The sequence below is a fragment of the Juglans microcarpa x Juglans regia genome, chromosome 2S (genome assembly GCF_004785595.1).
Source record: "Juglans microcarpa x Juglans regia isolate MS1-56 chromosome 2S, Jm3101_v1.0, whole genome shotgun sequence".
Taxonomy (NCBI): Eukaryota; Viridiplantae; Streptophyta; class Magnoliopsida; order Fagales; family Juglandaceae; genus Juglans; species Juglans microcarpa x Juglans regia.
Window position 1 is genome coordinate 18,081,310 of NC_054597.1, and position 14,197 is coordinate 18,095,506.

The window sequence follows — 14,197 nt, forward strand, 5'->3', positions numbered from 1 at the left end:
CGGCAACTCCTAGAAATGGAGTTGGGATCTTTTGCTTCTATGTCCTGGCAGCGATTCAAGAAGGAGTTCGATGATCGTTTCTTTCCTGTTGCGGTGAGACGACAAAAGGCTCAAGAATTCAATAATTTGGTACAAGGAGACATGACGGTCGAGCAATATGCTAGAAAATTCATGGAGCTTAGGCGATTCGCTACTCACCTCATTGCCACTGAGAAGTTGCGAGTTAAGCGTTTCCAGGAGGGTCTACGCCATGATATACGCAGACAAGTAGCCTGTCTTGAGATTGTGGATTTTTAGAAATTAGTAGATTTGGCCACTATTACAGAGCGGGAAAATACTTTTGTAGTAGGCTCCCCTCCAGGCCAGAAGAGGCGGAGTTTTGCTAGTGAGGATAGTAGTTCTGGGTCACCGCATAAGTTTGTATAGAGGACTGGGGTCCGTTCGCAGGCAACCTCTGTAGTTCGTGCATGAGGTTGAGCTCCAGTTTGTAGCAGGTGTAATAGAGCCCATGAGGGTGACTGTGGCCAGAGAGGGATCCAGTGCTTTAGATGTGGCCAGTCGGGTCACTTTGCTCGTGAATGTCCCAGTCAAGCTCAAGGAAGTCAAGGAGGACGAGGAGGTCGTCGAGGCGGGAGGAGCAGCCAGAAACAGTTTGTACAAGCCCGAGTATATGCTGTGACTCCTGGTAATGTGGATTATAGGGCTCCAGAGACCCACGATGCTGGGGTGATTACTGGTATGCTTTTAATCTAATTGTTGGACTTGATGTTTAATGTGAGTTGTTTTTTTTTCTAGATTTATCTGGTGCATGTGTTTGCTTCAGGTAGAGTTTGTCTATATGATTTTTATGCATGTACCTTGTTTGATTCTGGGGCGTCTCAATCTTTTGTTTCTGCTACTTTTGCGCGGATGTGCAATCTAGTCACCGAGCCGTTATCACAATCCTTAGTAGTGACTCGTCCAAATGGTGAGCTGGTGTGGTGCTCCAAAGTTGCTTTAGGCTATCCTTTTGATTTTGGTGGGAGGACATTAGATGCAGATTTGATTGAATTCAAGTTGCTTGGATTTGACATAATTTTAGGTATGGATTGGTTGCATCGATATTCTGCAAATATCAATTGTAGAAGTCGGATAATTGGCTTACAACTTTCAGATGGAGAGTATTTGGAATTCGTGGGAAGCAAGTTGAAAGCAAGACTTGCAGTTATATCTGCAATTCAAGCTAAGAGAGATATAGCATGTGGAGCAAATGCTTTTTTCGTTCAAGTGGTGTCTACGTCATCCGAGAAGAAGTCTTTAGTGGACATTCCAATTGTGGAAGAATTCCCTGATGTATTCGTGGACGAGTTGCCCGAATTGCCTCCTATTCGTGATTTGGAATTTGTTATTGATTTGGAACCTGGAGCGGCTCCTGTGCATAAGGCTCCTTACCATATGGCACCGTCTGAGTTAAAAGAGTTGAAAACTCAATTGCAGGAACTCGTTGATAAAGGATTTATTCAGCCTAGTACTTCACCTTGGGGAGCGCCTGTTTTGTTTGTCAAGAAGAAGGATGGTACACTCAGAATGTGCATCGACTATCGGGAACTTAACAAGGTGACTATCAAGAATAAGTATCCTCTTCCTAGAATTGATGATTTGTTTGACCAGCTTCAGGGAGCAGCTGTCTTTTCAAAGATTGATTTGAGATAAGGGTACTATCAGTTGAGAATAAGAGATAAGGACGTGCCCAAGACTGCTTTCAGGACGAGGTATAGGCATTATAAATTTAAGGTGATGTCTTTTGGGTTAGCTAATGCCCCTGCCGCTTTTATGGATTTGATGAATAGGGTGTTTCGGCCTTTTTTGGATTCTTTTGTGGTGGTGTTCCTTGACGATATTCTGATTTATTCACGAGATGTGGAAGAACATGCTTGTCACCTTCGTTTGGCACTTGGAAAATTAAGGGAGCATCAGTTATATGCTAAGCTAAGTAAGTGTGAATTCTGGTTGGAAGAAGTTAAATTTCTTGGACATGTGATTTCCCAGGAGGGAGTGACCGTAGATCCTAGCAAAGTGGAAGCTGTTTTGTCATGGCCTCACCCTTCAACTATCTGGACCTCTCACTGCTTTGACTAGAAAGAATGCTGAGTTTGTATAGTCTGATAGATGTGAGAGAAGTTTCCTAGAATTGAAGAGAAGATTGACAACGGCACCTGTTTTGGCACTCCCGGAGCCACACAAGCCATTTGTGATTTTTAGTGATGCATCTAAATTCGAGTTGGGATGTGTTCTTATGCAAGAAGAACGAGTTGTTGCTTATGCATCTCGCCAATTGAAAATTCATGAGAGGAATTATCCCACCCATGATTTGGAATTGGCGGCTATAGTTTTTGCTCTTCAGATTTGGCGGCATTATCTGTATGGCGAAGTCTGCAAAGTCTATACCGACCACAAGAGTTTGAAGTATCTGTTTACTCAGAAGAATCTCAATATGAGGCAGAGGCGGTGGTTAGAACTGATTAGCGACTACCAATGTGAGATCAAGTATCATCCTGGAAAGGCGAATCTAGTCGCAGAAGCTTTAAGTAGGAAGTCTCAACAGGTGGAAGAAGCAGAGTCATCAAATGTGGATTCTCTCCTTTGCGGGATGAGGAGACTCCTTATTGAAAGTTTGCAGCAGGAAGAATTATTATCTTCGGTTTTAGATGTCCGGGTTGTGGATTTTGAAGAATTGAAGACTATTCAAAGAAGGGATCCAAAGTTATTGGCCATTAGGAAGAGAGTCAAGAAGTCTAAAGGACCCTTGCACTATAGTCTAGATAAGGATGGTATCCTTCGATTTCGGGATCGTAGGATGATTCCCCGAGATTCAGAATTTAAGGAGCGAATTTTGGCAAAGGCTCATGAGGCTCCTTATTCAGTTCATCTAGGAAGCACGAAAATGTATCGAGATTTAAAGAGAAATTACTGGTGGGAAGGAATGAAGGTGGGTATTGCCATGTTTATCGAGAAATGCGACACGTGCCTTCAAGTTAAAGCTGAACATCAAAGACCTGCTGGTAGGCTTCAACATCTCCCTATTCCTGAGTGGAAGTGGGATGATATTTCTACGAATTTTGTTGTGGCTTTGCCGAGGACTCCTAGTTGAAAGAACTCAGTTTGGGTGATTGTTGACTGGTTAACCAAGAGTGCCCATTTCTTGCCTATCAATAACACTAACTCTTTGGGTAAGTTGACTCGGTTGTATGTTAAGGAGATAGTGCGTTTGCACAGAGTGCCCAAGAGTATTGTGTCAGATCGGGACCTGCGGTTCACGTCCCATTTTTGGAAGAGTTTGCAGGCAGCCTTAGGCACTAAGTTGAAGTTTAGTACTGCATATCACCCACAAATAGACGGTCAATCAGAGCGTACTATCAAGACTATTGAGGATATGTTACGTGCTTGTGTCATGGAATTTCAGGGGAGTTGGGAGAATCACCTGCCGCTAATTGAGTTTGCTTACAATAACAGTTTTCATTCCTCCATTCAGATGGCCCCATATGAAGCTTTGTATGGGAGGAAGTGTATATCACCGTTGTGTTAGGATGAAGTTGGCGAAAGTAAATTGATTGGACCTGAGATAATTCAAGAAATGAAGGACCAAGTTCAGTTTATAAGGACTAAAATGGCGGAAGCCCAAAGTGCCAAAAGAGTTATGCAGATACAAGAAGAACAGACTTATCATTTGAGATAGGTGATTGGGTTTACCTTAAAGTCTCTCCGATGAAGGGGGTTAAGCGCTTTGGCAAGAAGGGAAAGCTTAGTCCGAGGTATGTTGGCCCTTTCTAGATTATAGAGAAAGTTGGACTAGTTGCTTATAGAGTTGCCCTGCCAGATTATTTTGGGGATGTCCATGATGTGTTCCATATGTCGTCTTTGAAGAAGAGTTTTGGATAGCTAGAGCCGCGTTTTGTCGACTCTGAACACATTGAACTTTGGCCTAATCTTTCTTATAAAGTTGCCCCGACTCAGATTATGGATTGGAAAGAGCAAAGGTTAAGGTCTAAGACAATACCTTTGGTGAAGGTGTCATGGGGCGATCTGATGGCTCAGGATTTCTCTTGGGAGAGAGAAGCTGACATGAGAGAGCAGTACCCGTATCTGTTCAATTGATTCTGGCGGCATGTTTTTAAGTTTGCTCCTAGTTGAATCTTATTCCTGTCTTAGCCTTAATGTTTGACTTTGCTAATTTCGAGGACGAAATTTTTTTTAAGGGAGGTGGATGTAACACCCCGTATTTTAGTGTATTTTCACTGAAGGATTATTTTTAATAATTCAAAAATTTATTCTCTTATTTTATAATATCGGATATTTTAAATGGATTATTTTATGATCTTTAAATTGTGAAAATTAAATTGTTATGTTTTCTTAATATTTATTTATTGTTGTACATTTAAATTATTCTTCTTTTTAAATTAATTGATTGTGGGATTTAATTATTTTATTTTCATTGTATTATTACGTTTAATTTATTTTAATTGATTTACTGTTTTAAAATCATCTTCGTTGGATCATTTTTGTGACCCAAGAGATGAGGATTAGACCACATTTCTTTTCCCTACTTTTCTTTCTCTTTTTCTTTCCTTTTTTCTTTCCTTTTCCGTTGCATTCTCCCCCCCCCCGCCCCGCGCCACAACCCTCTCTCCCTCTCTTCTAGTGCTTCCGCATCTCCCTCACCCAACCCACCGCCGTCGCGCCGCCGTGCGCGACACCGCCCATCCCATTCACTCCCCTACAAGCCGGCGACCCTTCCCCGTAAATCCCAGCCTCTATCTCGCCGCCAATAGCCCATATGCCCAACTCTAAGCCGCAGCGCATCTTGAGCTCCAACGCCGCCGTCGCGCCACCTCCGACCATCATCTCTTCACCACTTCATCCTTGACCTACTAGTAACCCAATGGACCCAACCACAACTTCGATCCGTCACCAGTGAAGCACATCCTACCCCATTTCCGATTTGGATATTTTTGGCCTAAAACCACCATTTGCGCCGCCACCCAAGGCAAACCACCACCACCATTGGCTTCACCAACCTCTCTAGGCCCTACCGTATCAATTTCGGATCTTAGTTTGTCTTCATTGAAAAGTGGGTTTTTGAGACCCACGGCCACAGTGTATTTTACACTGTTACGTTGCTAAGTCACCACTTCCTGCATCACCGTGATCCTTCGAAAATCATATTATAGCGCTGTATGTATTTTTCTAAAGAACTATTGTGATTTAAATATATTTTTACACTAACTCATATTATTGTGAACTGGTTGGATGTGGCGCCCCCAATCCCCCTTATATAAATACACAGGGATTGAGACACAAGGATGGTGACAACACGGTCACACATCCCAACGAAGTGCCAGTGTGTGTACATGCAACAGTGTACAAATAAAATAACGCAGCGGATAGTCAACTAAGTACCAGAATTTATTTACAATCAAACATCAGTAAAGATTTAAATAATAGTTATACAGTCATCCATAAAATAATTTACAATAGTTCCAGATAAACAAACGAGTGATCCCAGATCACTCCTCAGGCGGAGCCGTCTCCTCAGGCTCGCCCTCCTCCTCCTCATCTGCATCAAAATCTGCGTTACCACAAAATGGTATCGCAGGTAAGTATAACCCAAAACAACAACGTAATATAAAATACATTAAATGCAACTAACATGCATGCACATGAAAAATATGCATTTTTCCACAAAACATCATTTTCCCCGAAAATGATAATTTTCCAACACACGCCAAAATCCCATTTTGGCCCAAAATATCCGTAAAACATTTTCCCAGAAAATGATTTACCCAAAAACCAACTCGCACTATTTTCTCAGAAAATAGTGCATTAATTCCAAATGCACCATGCATTATTTTCATATGCACCATGGCCTCCCCTATGGACCATCCTGACGTCACGATTCCCTTGTTTTTTGTACGTGGGAGTCGGGGCGTCACATTGGACATGCCGGACTGAGTCCGAGGAGTTTGGGGGTCGGATTGATTGTGGATGGAGTTGTGTGTTTGGTTGGTATTGTGAAATGTTGGTTGTTGGTATGGTGTTGTTTATGTACATGGCATATTGCACGCATGATCATGTTTGTAAAGAAAATTGAGTTTTCGTGTACATGCATTCATGTTCATGTGTTTTATGAAAATTGGGTTTTCATGTGTTAAATAATTTTGGGTGCGTGTGTATCACGACCCCAAGCCGAGATAAAGTATTATCTCGGTGGAGCTCCTCTGGTCACTCGGGAGCGGAATATACTGAGTGACGTCCCCTGGGTTGTCATTGGGCGACAACGAGATCGGACGAGATGGTCTCGTGCCGACTCCGTGGCCCCTCTACTGGCGGGGCTAGAGGATGCTTGGCCACGTACGCGCTGGGCGCGGAACTGGACATCACTCTTTGTGTAGTGGGTGCTTGGCCACGAACGCGCTGCGCGAGGAACTAAGCATCGCTACAAAGCCAGGACGTGTGGATGATCCCTAGGGGAGATCATGATGCATTGGTTAATGGAATAATGAGCTGTTTTCTGGGAAAATAGCGTGTGTTTATTAAAAGGATTTTTATGTGATTCATTTTCTGGGAAAATGAGGTTTTATTGATTTGGGTCATTTTATGGAAAAATGACGGAGTATTCTTTTTGGGCCAAAATGGGATTTTGGTGTGTGTTGGAAAATATCTATTTTCGAGAAAAATAGTATTTTTGGATTTAATGTATATTTCATCATATGCATGCATGTTGGTCGCATTAATGTATTTTTATCTCTTGGTTATTTGGGTTATACTTACCTGCGGTACCGTCCTATGGTAATGCAGATTTTGATGCAGAGGAGGATGAGGGTGAGCCTGAGGAGTCGGCTCCGCCCGAGGAGTGATTGGATCACTCGCATTCTGTTTGGGACTTGTAAAATATTTATTTTGGATGACTGTATAACTTTTTAAGCATTTTTACTGATTGTTTAAATTGTATTAACAATTCTGGTATTTAACTGTATTTTTTATCCGCTACGTTATTTTTGTACATTGTTGCATATACACACACTTGACACTAACGTTGGGATGTATGACCCTGTTGTCATCATCCCGGCGTCTCAATTCCCGTGTCTCCTTATATGGTGGTCGTGGGTGCTACAGTGTGGAGGTGCAATAAGGCAGCTACGGCAACCCTATTCTGAGAGTTTCTTCACGCAAGAGGGATAAATGTATGTATGTATATGCGATTGAAAACAAGAGAAATGAAAAAGAGAGACAAGAAAGAAAGGGGGTACGGTGCAGCAGAGGGAAAAAGAGATGAAGCCCTAGGGCTTCTTGCCAAAACTGACGTTTTACCACAAGGGGCTAGGCTCCCTCACTCACACAGGCTGGGCCCGTTACTCACACTCTCCAATTGACCCTAGAATCCACTTACAAATAAATAAATATTAATAATAATAATAATCAAATAAAATAAATCACCCAAATTTTTGTGGCTCACAGAGAAACTGCTACGTTTGGGTATCAAGAGTACCTCAAGTACTCTCACTAATATTCTTTACTTTGTTATTACTTTTCACCTACTGTTTTTACTATTCATTACTTTTGACCTACTATTCATTATTCTATTATCACTTTTTCATTACTTTTTCACTACTATTCACAAACATTCTAAACACTTTTCAGGTATTCTCATTACTTTCTCTTAGAGAGAGAAAGAGAGACGGAGAGAGACAGTGAAAAAGAATTAACACGAGGGAGGGAGCTTGACGTCGGGAGGAGCAGAGATGTATTACGAAGTGCGTTGGTGACTTACAATGCCGCTGATGGTGATGGAGATGGTTGGAACTGGGTTGTCTCCGACTGATGGTAGCAGTCTGACGGTGGAAAAGCCTGGGTTACGTGGTCTCCAAGTGCTCCAATCTTGCTCTATTTTTTAGTGGCAAAACAAAGTTGCTTCTGTTACTTCTTTGTGCAGGCGGTTGCCATGTGTGGAGCTTGTGCACATGGTGGTTTTGAGTGGTTGCAGTCTTTGTGCGGAGCTGGGCAGCGGCTACCCTTTAGTGGTTTTCTACGATCGTGTAGCTGTGGTTGCTAGAGTTTCCTGGTGGCTATTTTATGGTTTTTCATGGTGGATATGGAAAAAGTTTTGGCATGGGATCGAATGCAGTGGCTTGCGGTTTGGGTTGGCATGGAAGGGATCAGAATGCATCGTAGGGAGAAGGTGTGGGTTGTTGGGTTCGACGATAGTGGTTCTTGGTGCACTACCGGGTGTGTGTTGTGCAATGATGGTTTCTGTGGTAGTTCATGGTAGAGGGAGGAGCGGCTCGGTGGGGCTACGGTTTCTTTGTTTTTCGGTGGTTTGTTGCAACTGGTTTGGCTTGGAGAAGCTTGGCAGCGGCGTGAAGCTTAGCGGCACAAGAGGGTCAAAGACAACCCTAGATTGAAAGAGATGTGAATGCTCATGGAGTGGAGCTGTGGGTATAGACTTATAGTTGTTGGTATGGTTTAGGAGTCTTAATGGAGATAGAACTCTAAAATAATCCACTAAGTAGGAGACGTGTGTGACATAGGATTTTTGTTTGAGTTTTTCGACTCAACCTCCAAAATAATCCAATATGTTCCACAAAAATTTCTCTGTACATCAAAATTCCCATCTTAAAAATATTATAACATGGCAAGCCCTATAACAAAATCGATATTTGCCAAAATAAAAATTCTAAGCCCGTAGTCTATTTTAAAAAATACGCAAACACTCAATTAGGCTTCTAATATAATTGGCCTATTAACCTAATTTTAGGCCCAATGAAATTATCCATAATTTATTCCTAATAATATTGGGTCGGGTAGTTACAAACATCTTAGCTCAAACTTAGGATGATGATGAAGGCTTTATCTTGAGTTTTTAAATAAGATCATGTTCCCGGCCACGTGGATGAGACATGGGGATCTGACTGATGACTCAACAAAAGGTGTCACTATGGTGCATGATGTAAGTGGATGGTGGACAGAAATAAACTTTTGTACGAGATTGATGATGAATAGGAGGGTAGTGATCCGTTTAGTGCATAGGAAGCCTTTGAAGGATGTATGGCGAACGAAATATAACACAAAATAACTCATTGAAGTGTGTAGGAAACCTTTGAAGAACGTGCGGTGAATGAAAAAGAATATTAAATAACACGTTGAATATGAGACTTATTACAAACGACGATCCATTAAGTGTGTAGAAAGCCTCTGGAGAACGTGTGGTGAACAATAAAGAGCACCCAATAACACATTCAATATGAGACTTATCATAAACAACAACAAAAAAAAAAAAAAAACGCTGCGAGAGACACAAGGAAATCAATGGCGGTAATGCCAAAAAACTTTTTGTGAGAGTTAAAGTGTAACACCCGGGTCCAATGCGAAGTTGTTTCCAAAAATTTTGGATTTTATGTGCTAAAAGCCCATTTGAGTCTTCAAATAGTTTTTTTTTTTCAAATAGACTACGGGCCTAAAATCTCTGTTTTGATGTATTATGATTTTTTTTTTTTTTGTGGGTTTGATATTTAGGTTTAAAAAAAAAACTTTTAAGGGTCGAGATATTTTTCTAAGACAAATTGTTTTATTTTTAGAGATTGAGTCGAGGCCTTTAATTCACTGAAAGCCCAAGCCCGTATTACCTTACTTTAGACTCCATGTTCTTCACGGTTTCACGTCCATTTTATGCCCAAGCATGCACGCCACTTTCTCTCATCTCTAGGGTTTTATTTTGGTCTTTCAATCACCTATAAATGCACATCCTTCGTGCATGAAGAAAACCCAGAATAGGGTTGTCGTCTCTTTCCCCAAGCTAGGGCTGCCACACGATTAACTCCCCCACGCCTCCACTTTCAGGCAGCACCAATCTCACGCACGAACCACATCTCCTGCTCGACGGAAACCACCGTGTGATAGCCCCACCACCCAGCCCATTGGCAAACCGTGAACCCCACGACAGAACAACAACCTCTGCTATCCTAAACCACAAGTACGTGCACTGCCATAGGGATAGTAACCACATCGTTGCATTGCATGCCCCTCCCACCGTCCAACTTTATTGCCGTCCTCACCACCGCGTGAAGCCCAGCAACCAGTTTTCCTAGTGTCAACCACGGGACCATCGTGGAACAGCCACTGCATCCACGTCCAGGAAACGCCCAGCAACATCAGTGCACCGTAGCAACGCCTCATGCAAGACTCTGTTTTGCACCACCGAAAGCAGAGCACCTACTTCCCTCCATTGTGAACCGCAGCGCCGCCGCCCAACTACTCAGTCTCAATTGGGAACCTCCAAAACATGCAGATCGTGCACCCAGGTCCATCGTGTCCCTCTCGGTAAGCCCCGATGAGCCTTCTTCCCCCCACTTTTTTTTTCTCTCTACCCCTTTTGCCCTCACGTTAAGTTTCTCTCACTCGCACCTCACAGCCCCACCACCACGCAATGGAGACCACGGCCAATTGGAAGCCGTCTTCATCCCAGTGCCACTCCGATCGGCTGTTGCCATTTACTCTCGATGAGTACCTCGTGCCACTGTCCTCGCCTCCTGTTGCACAGAAAACACATGAAACGTTTACTCTTTACAGTCTACGTAAACTTAGTCTTGCATACTTTTTGGATGTGGAATTACAATACTACCCTTATTATTGGATGGTTTCAATTTGGAATGTTGTTTATATTAAATTTGTTTTTACATGATTTTTGTGGGAAGTATAAGAAATTGTATAGAAAGCAAATAGGATTTTTAAATTGTACTATTGGTAGCAAATTATTTTTTAGTAAGTATGTAATTTTATTTTGAACATTTAAATTATGATTAAAGCTATTTTTTATTTATTATTTAATGAAATTTTTACTAGTACTTACCTAAAATGTTGATTAATATCAAGGAAATTTAGAAAATGAGGATATTTTAGGGTTATGAGAATTTTTTTAAGTATTGAAGGATTAAAATAAATATAGTAGAAGCTTAGGCTTAAATGGTGCAAATTTGTAATTGATTGGAAATTTACAGAATTACGTGATTATTTTATAGGTGACGATTTATAATTGACTCAACATTGATCTGAGGAAAATTCTAAAAAACTAAGAAGTCCAAGTAATGCACATATAATTCACATTTCTATGCTAGACTTTGCATAAAAACAAAAATGAACTGAGGTTGATTTATGAAAATGTGCATTATATGTTTTGAAAAGAAATGTGAAAATAGCATCAGTTATTTGTTTGTCATTACTCATTGAATTCTAATGAAAGAGAAAGCATTTTTGTCATGACTAGTATAGACATGAGCTTATTTTTTACATTCTATTTCTGATCTATGCAAAAAGAGCGAATATGAAAATTTGTGCATAATTATGTAAATATGCTTTGGATCTGCTTTGATTACGAAGATGATATGATTTTGTTCAGTACTCTATTTGGATAATAGGTGATTTCTAAAAACCTTTGGCATGACTCTTTGATTCTGACTTTAATTCTATTTCCGCTCTGTTTAGTTACGGCCCTGCCACGGGTTATAATAGTGGATACGGCCCAACCACGGGTTACAATAGTGGATAAGGTCCTGCCAAGGGTTATAGTAGTGGTCTCTATTTAGAGTGCACACCTTGGTGACAGAGTAATTTATGTTCTGCTTGGCTATCCACAGATGCACAACCCTACCACGGAGGTTATGCATGTCTTCTGTTCTGATATGATGTTCTGATGATGATGATGATCATTTATACTATGCCAAAGGATATTTTTGAATGAAATTATTTCTAAATCTTCACTCTGATATTTTGATAACATGTTTTGCTTCCGCACTCTGAAAATGAAAATGTTTTGTTCTGCATTCTGATCTCTGTAAATGTTCATCTTTACACACTGATATATGTTTTCTACTTACTGAATTGTTGATAACTCACCCCTTATCTCCATATATTTTTCAGATAATTTTGATGGTTCAGCTAGAGAATAAGAATAAGAAGTTTTATCAAGATGTTATGATCGTAGTAGAATAAGTACATGAGGGTACAAGTGCATATTTGAGAGTCGTAGTTAGTAAATTGATTTACTTTCGATATTTTGATTGATGAATTTAGGATATTTTCAAGTTTTTGGAGAGTTTTTAATTTATGTTATTGAGAATTTCTTTGTTGTCCCTATGAAGGAACATAAATTTTTGGGATGAGTAAATGAATTAAGATTTTATGGAGTTTTTTTCTAGATTTTATAGTTGTATTAGGTATTAAGAGCTAACTCTCCTGACCTCCGGGAACGGAGCGTTACATAAAGCTAACGAACAACTTTAAAAGAACAAGTCCACATAATTGAGCTTGACGTTAGCCAAGAGCTCTGATAACATTTAGAAAATAAAAATAAAATAGAAAAGGAGATTGAGAAGAGAGAATGAGGGATAGAGAATTTGCAGTCTACATCTTTGCTATTTTTGATTGTTTTTTAATACACAACATATAAGTGAATGAGGCTAGATAAATAATGATAACAACTCTGCACGCTTCAAGCTTCAAAGCCCTGTCACACCCAGTGCAACCAAAACCAACCCAGGATGGAAAAAGCTGCTCATCCACGTAACCTAGCCTTATAACCACCGAGTAGTTACAGCCATGCGACGCCCACATCCTCTGTTTGCCTACACCGAAACAGAGTAATTGTGCAACTGCTCCTAATTAAGACTTTTCTACTCTACTCGCTTTGTGTCAGTGGGAACTCGATAGCTAGGTTGGGAAACAAGCAAGCTCCATGAACCTAGCTACATAATAATTGGATTATATTTAAATAATATTAATGGTTAGATTTGAACTGAGAACATGTTGGTAGTTTAGCAGGTAAATTGAAACTTTTTTTAATTTAAAGTACTACAAAATTAGAGTTAGGTTGAAGTTAGTGGATAGAAAGTATCACTTTTCTTTAGTTTAATGAACTGCTTCTAATGGGAAGGATCACTCTCTTTTTCCTCTTATTCTTTGTTCTAAGAAAAATAAAAAAAGGTACAATCTTTATGTTTGTTGCTTTCATGTGTCGCTATCGCAATTTTTATTGGATCCTGCATTTGATGAGTTGTACTTGATCTATTCTAATATGATTTATTAGATCACATTTTTTAACAATATATCATTTTCCGACACCCTTTCCAATCTGTTATATGATTTTTAATTTAATTAGTGCTCTTTAAATGTTATAAAAATACCACAAGATGTTACATTTCAATAATCTATGTCCCTAGATACTTTCTTCTTGTCTAGCATCTACTCCAATATGATTACCTTCTTTTGCATGTCTAATCAGTAGATCAAAACTTTATTTGGAAAAAGTGGTATAACATGGTAGGGCTATGCAAATAAACCTTGAACCCGATCTGTCTGCATCATGCCAGGTGAAGGCAAATATCGGTTTCAACCTGATGGACGTTGGTTCAGATGTGCAACCCGATTGGAGAATAATGGGTAGCAAATTGAAATGCACAAGAAAAAGTCATAGTAAATCACACATACAAACGCACCGAGATGACTCGATCCATCCTCATTCGCTTACTCCACGTTCGACGAATTCAGTCGCTCCTCTACCTTGTATGTAATCCTTATCGTCATCGTCGTCATCCCCATCATCCTCAACCTTCCCTTTGTATAAACCCTAGCCCCTGCCCCCTAAACTTCATCGTCGTTTGTGTCATCGCCATTCGTCATTGTCGATGCTCACACTACTACTCTCTCTATGCTACTGAGCCACAACCAGCGCCATTTCTCTCAAATTAAAACACATTTGTGGACAACAAATATTAACTCTGTTGTAAATCCCACTCCCACCCACGCCCTTTTCAATGACTGTTAACATCACATTCCAACCATTTTCAACCACCTCTGTGTCCCACTTTTCACTCTAGTCTATACTCATACGCATCATAGTTTGAGATTGGAAGGGGGGAGACTTGAGAGACAAGTTCGGTAAAGGAGGAAGCTTTGGGGAAAGACAGTATAAAGAAAGGAAGAGTGACGAGGGAAGGAGAAAGCACCCTCCCCCCACTTTTCCTTTTTGTACACAGAGAAAATGAAAGAGAAAACCAAAAGGCCTAATGGATAATGTGACTCGTGTGTTCTCTATATTGTATGATGAATTGGTAGCAAAGATACCTCCCACCACCATAACCAACCAACCAAACCAAATATCTCGAGAAAC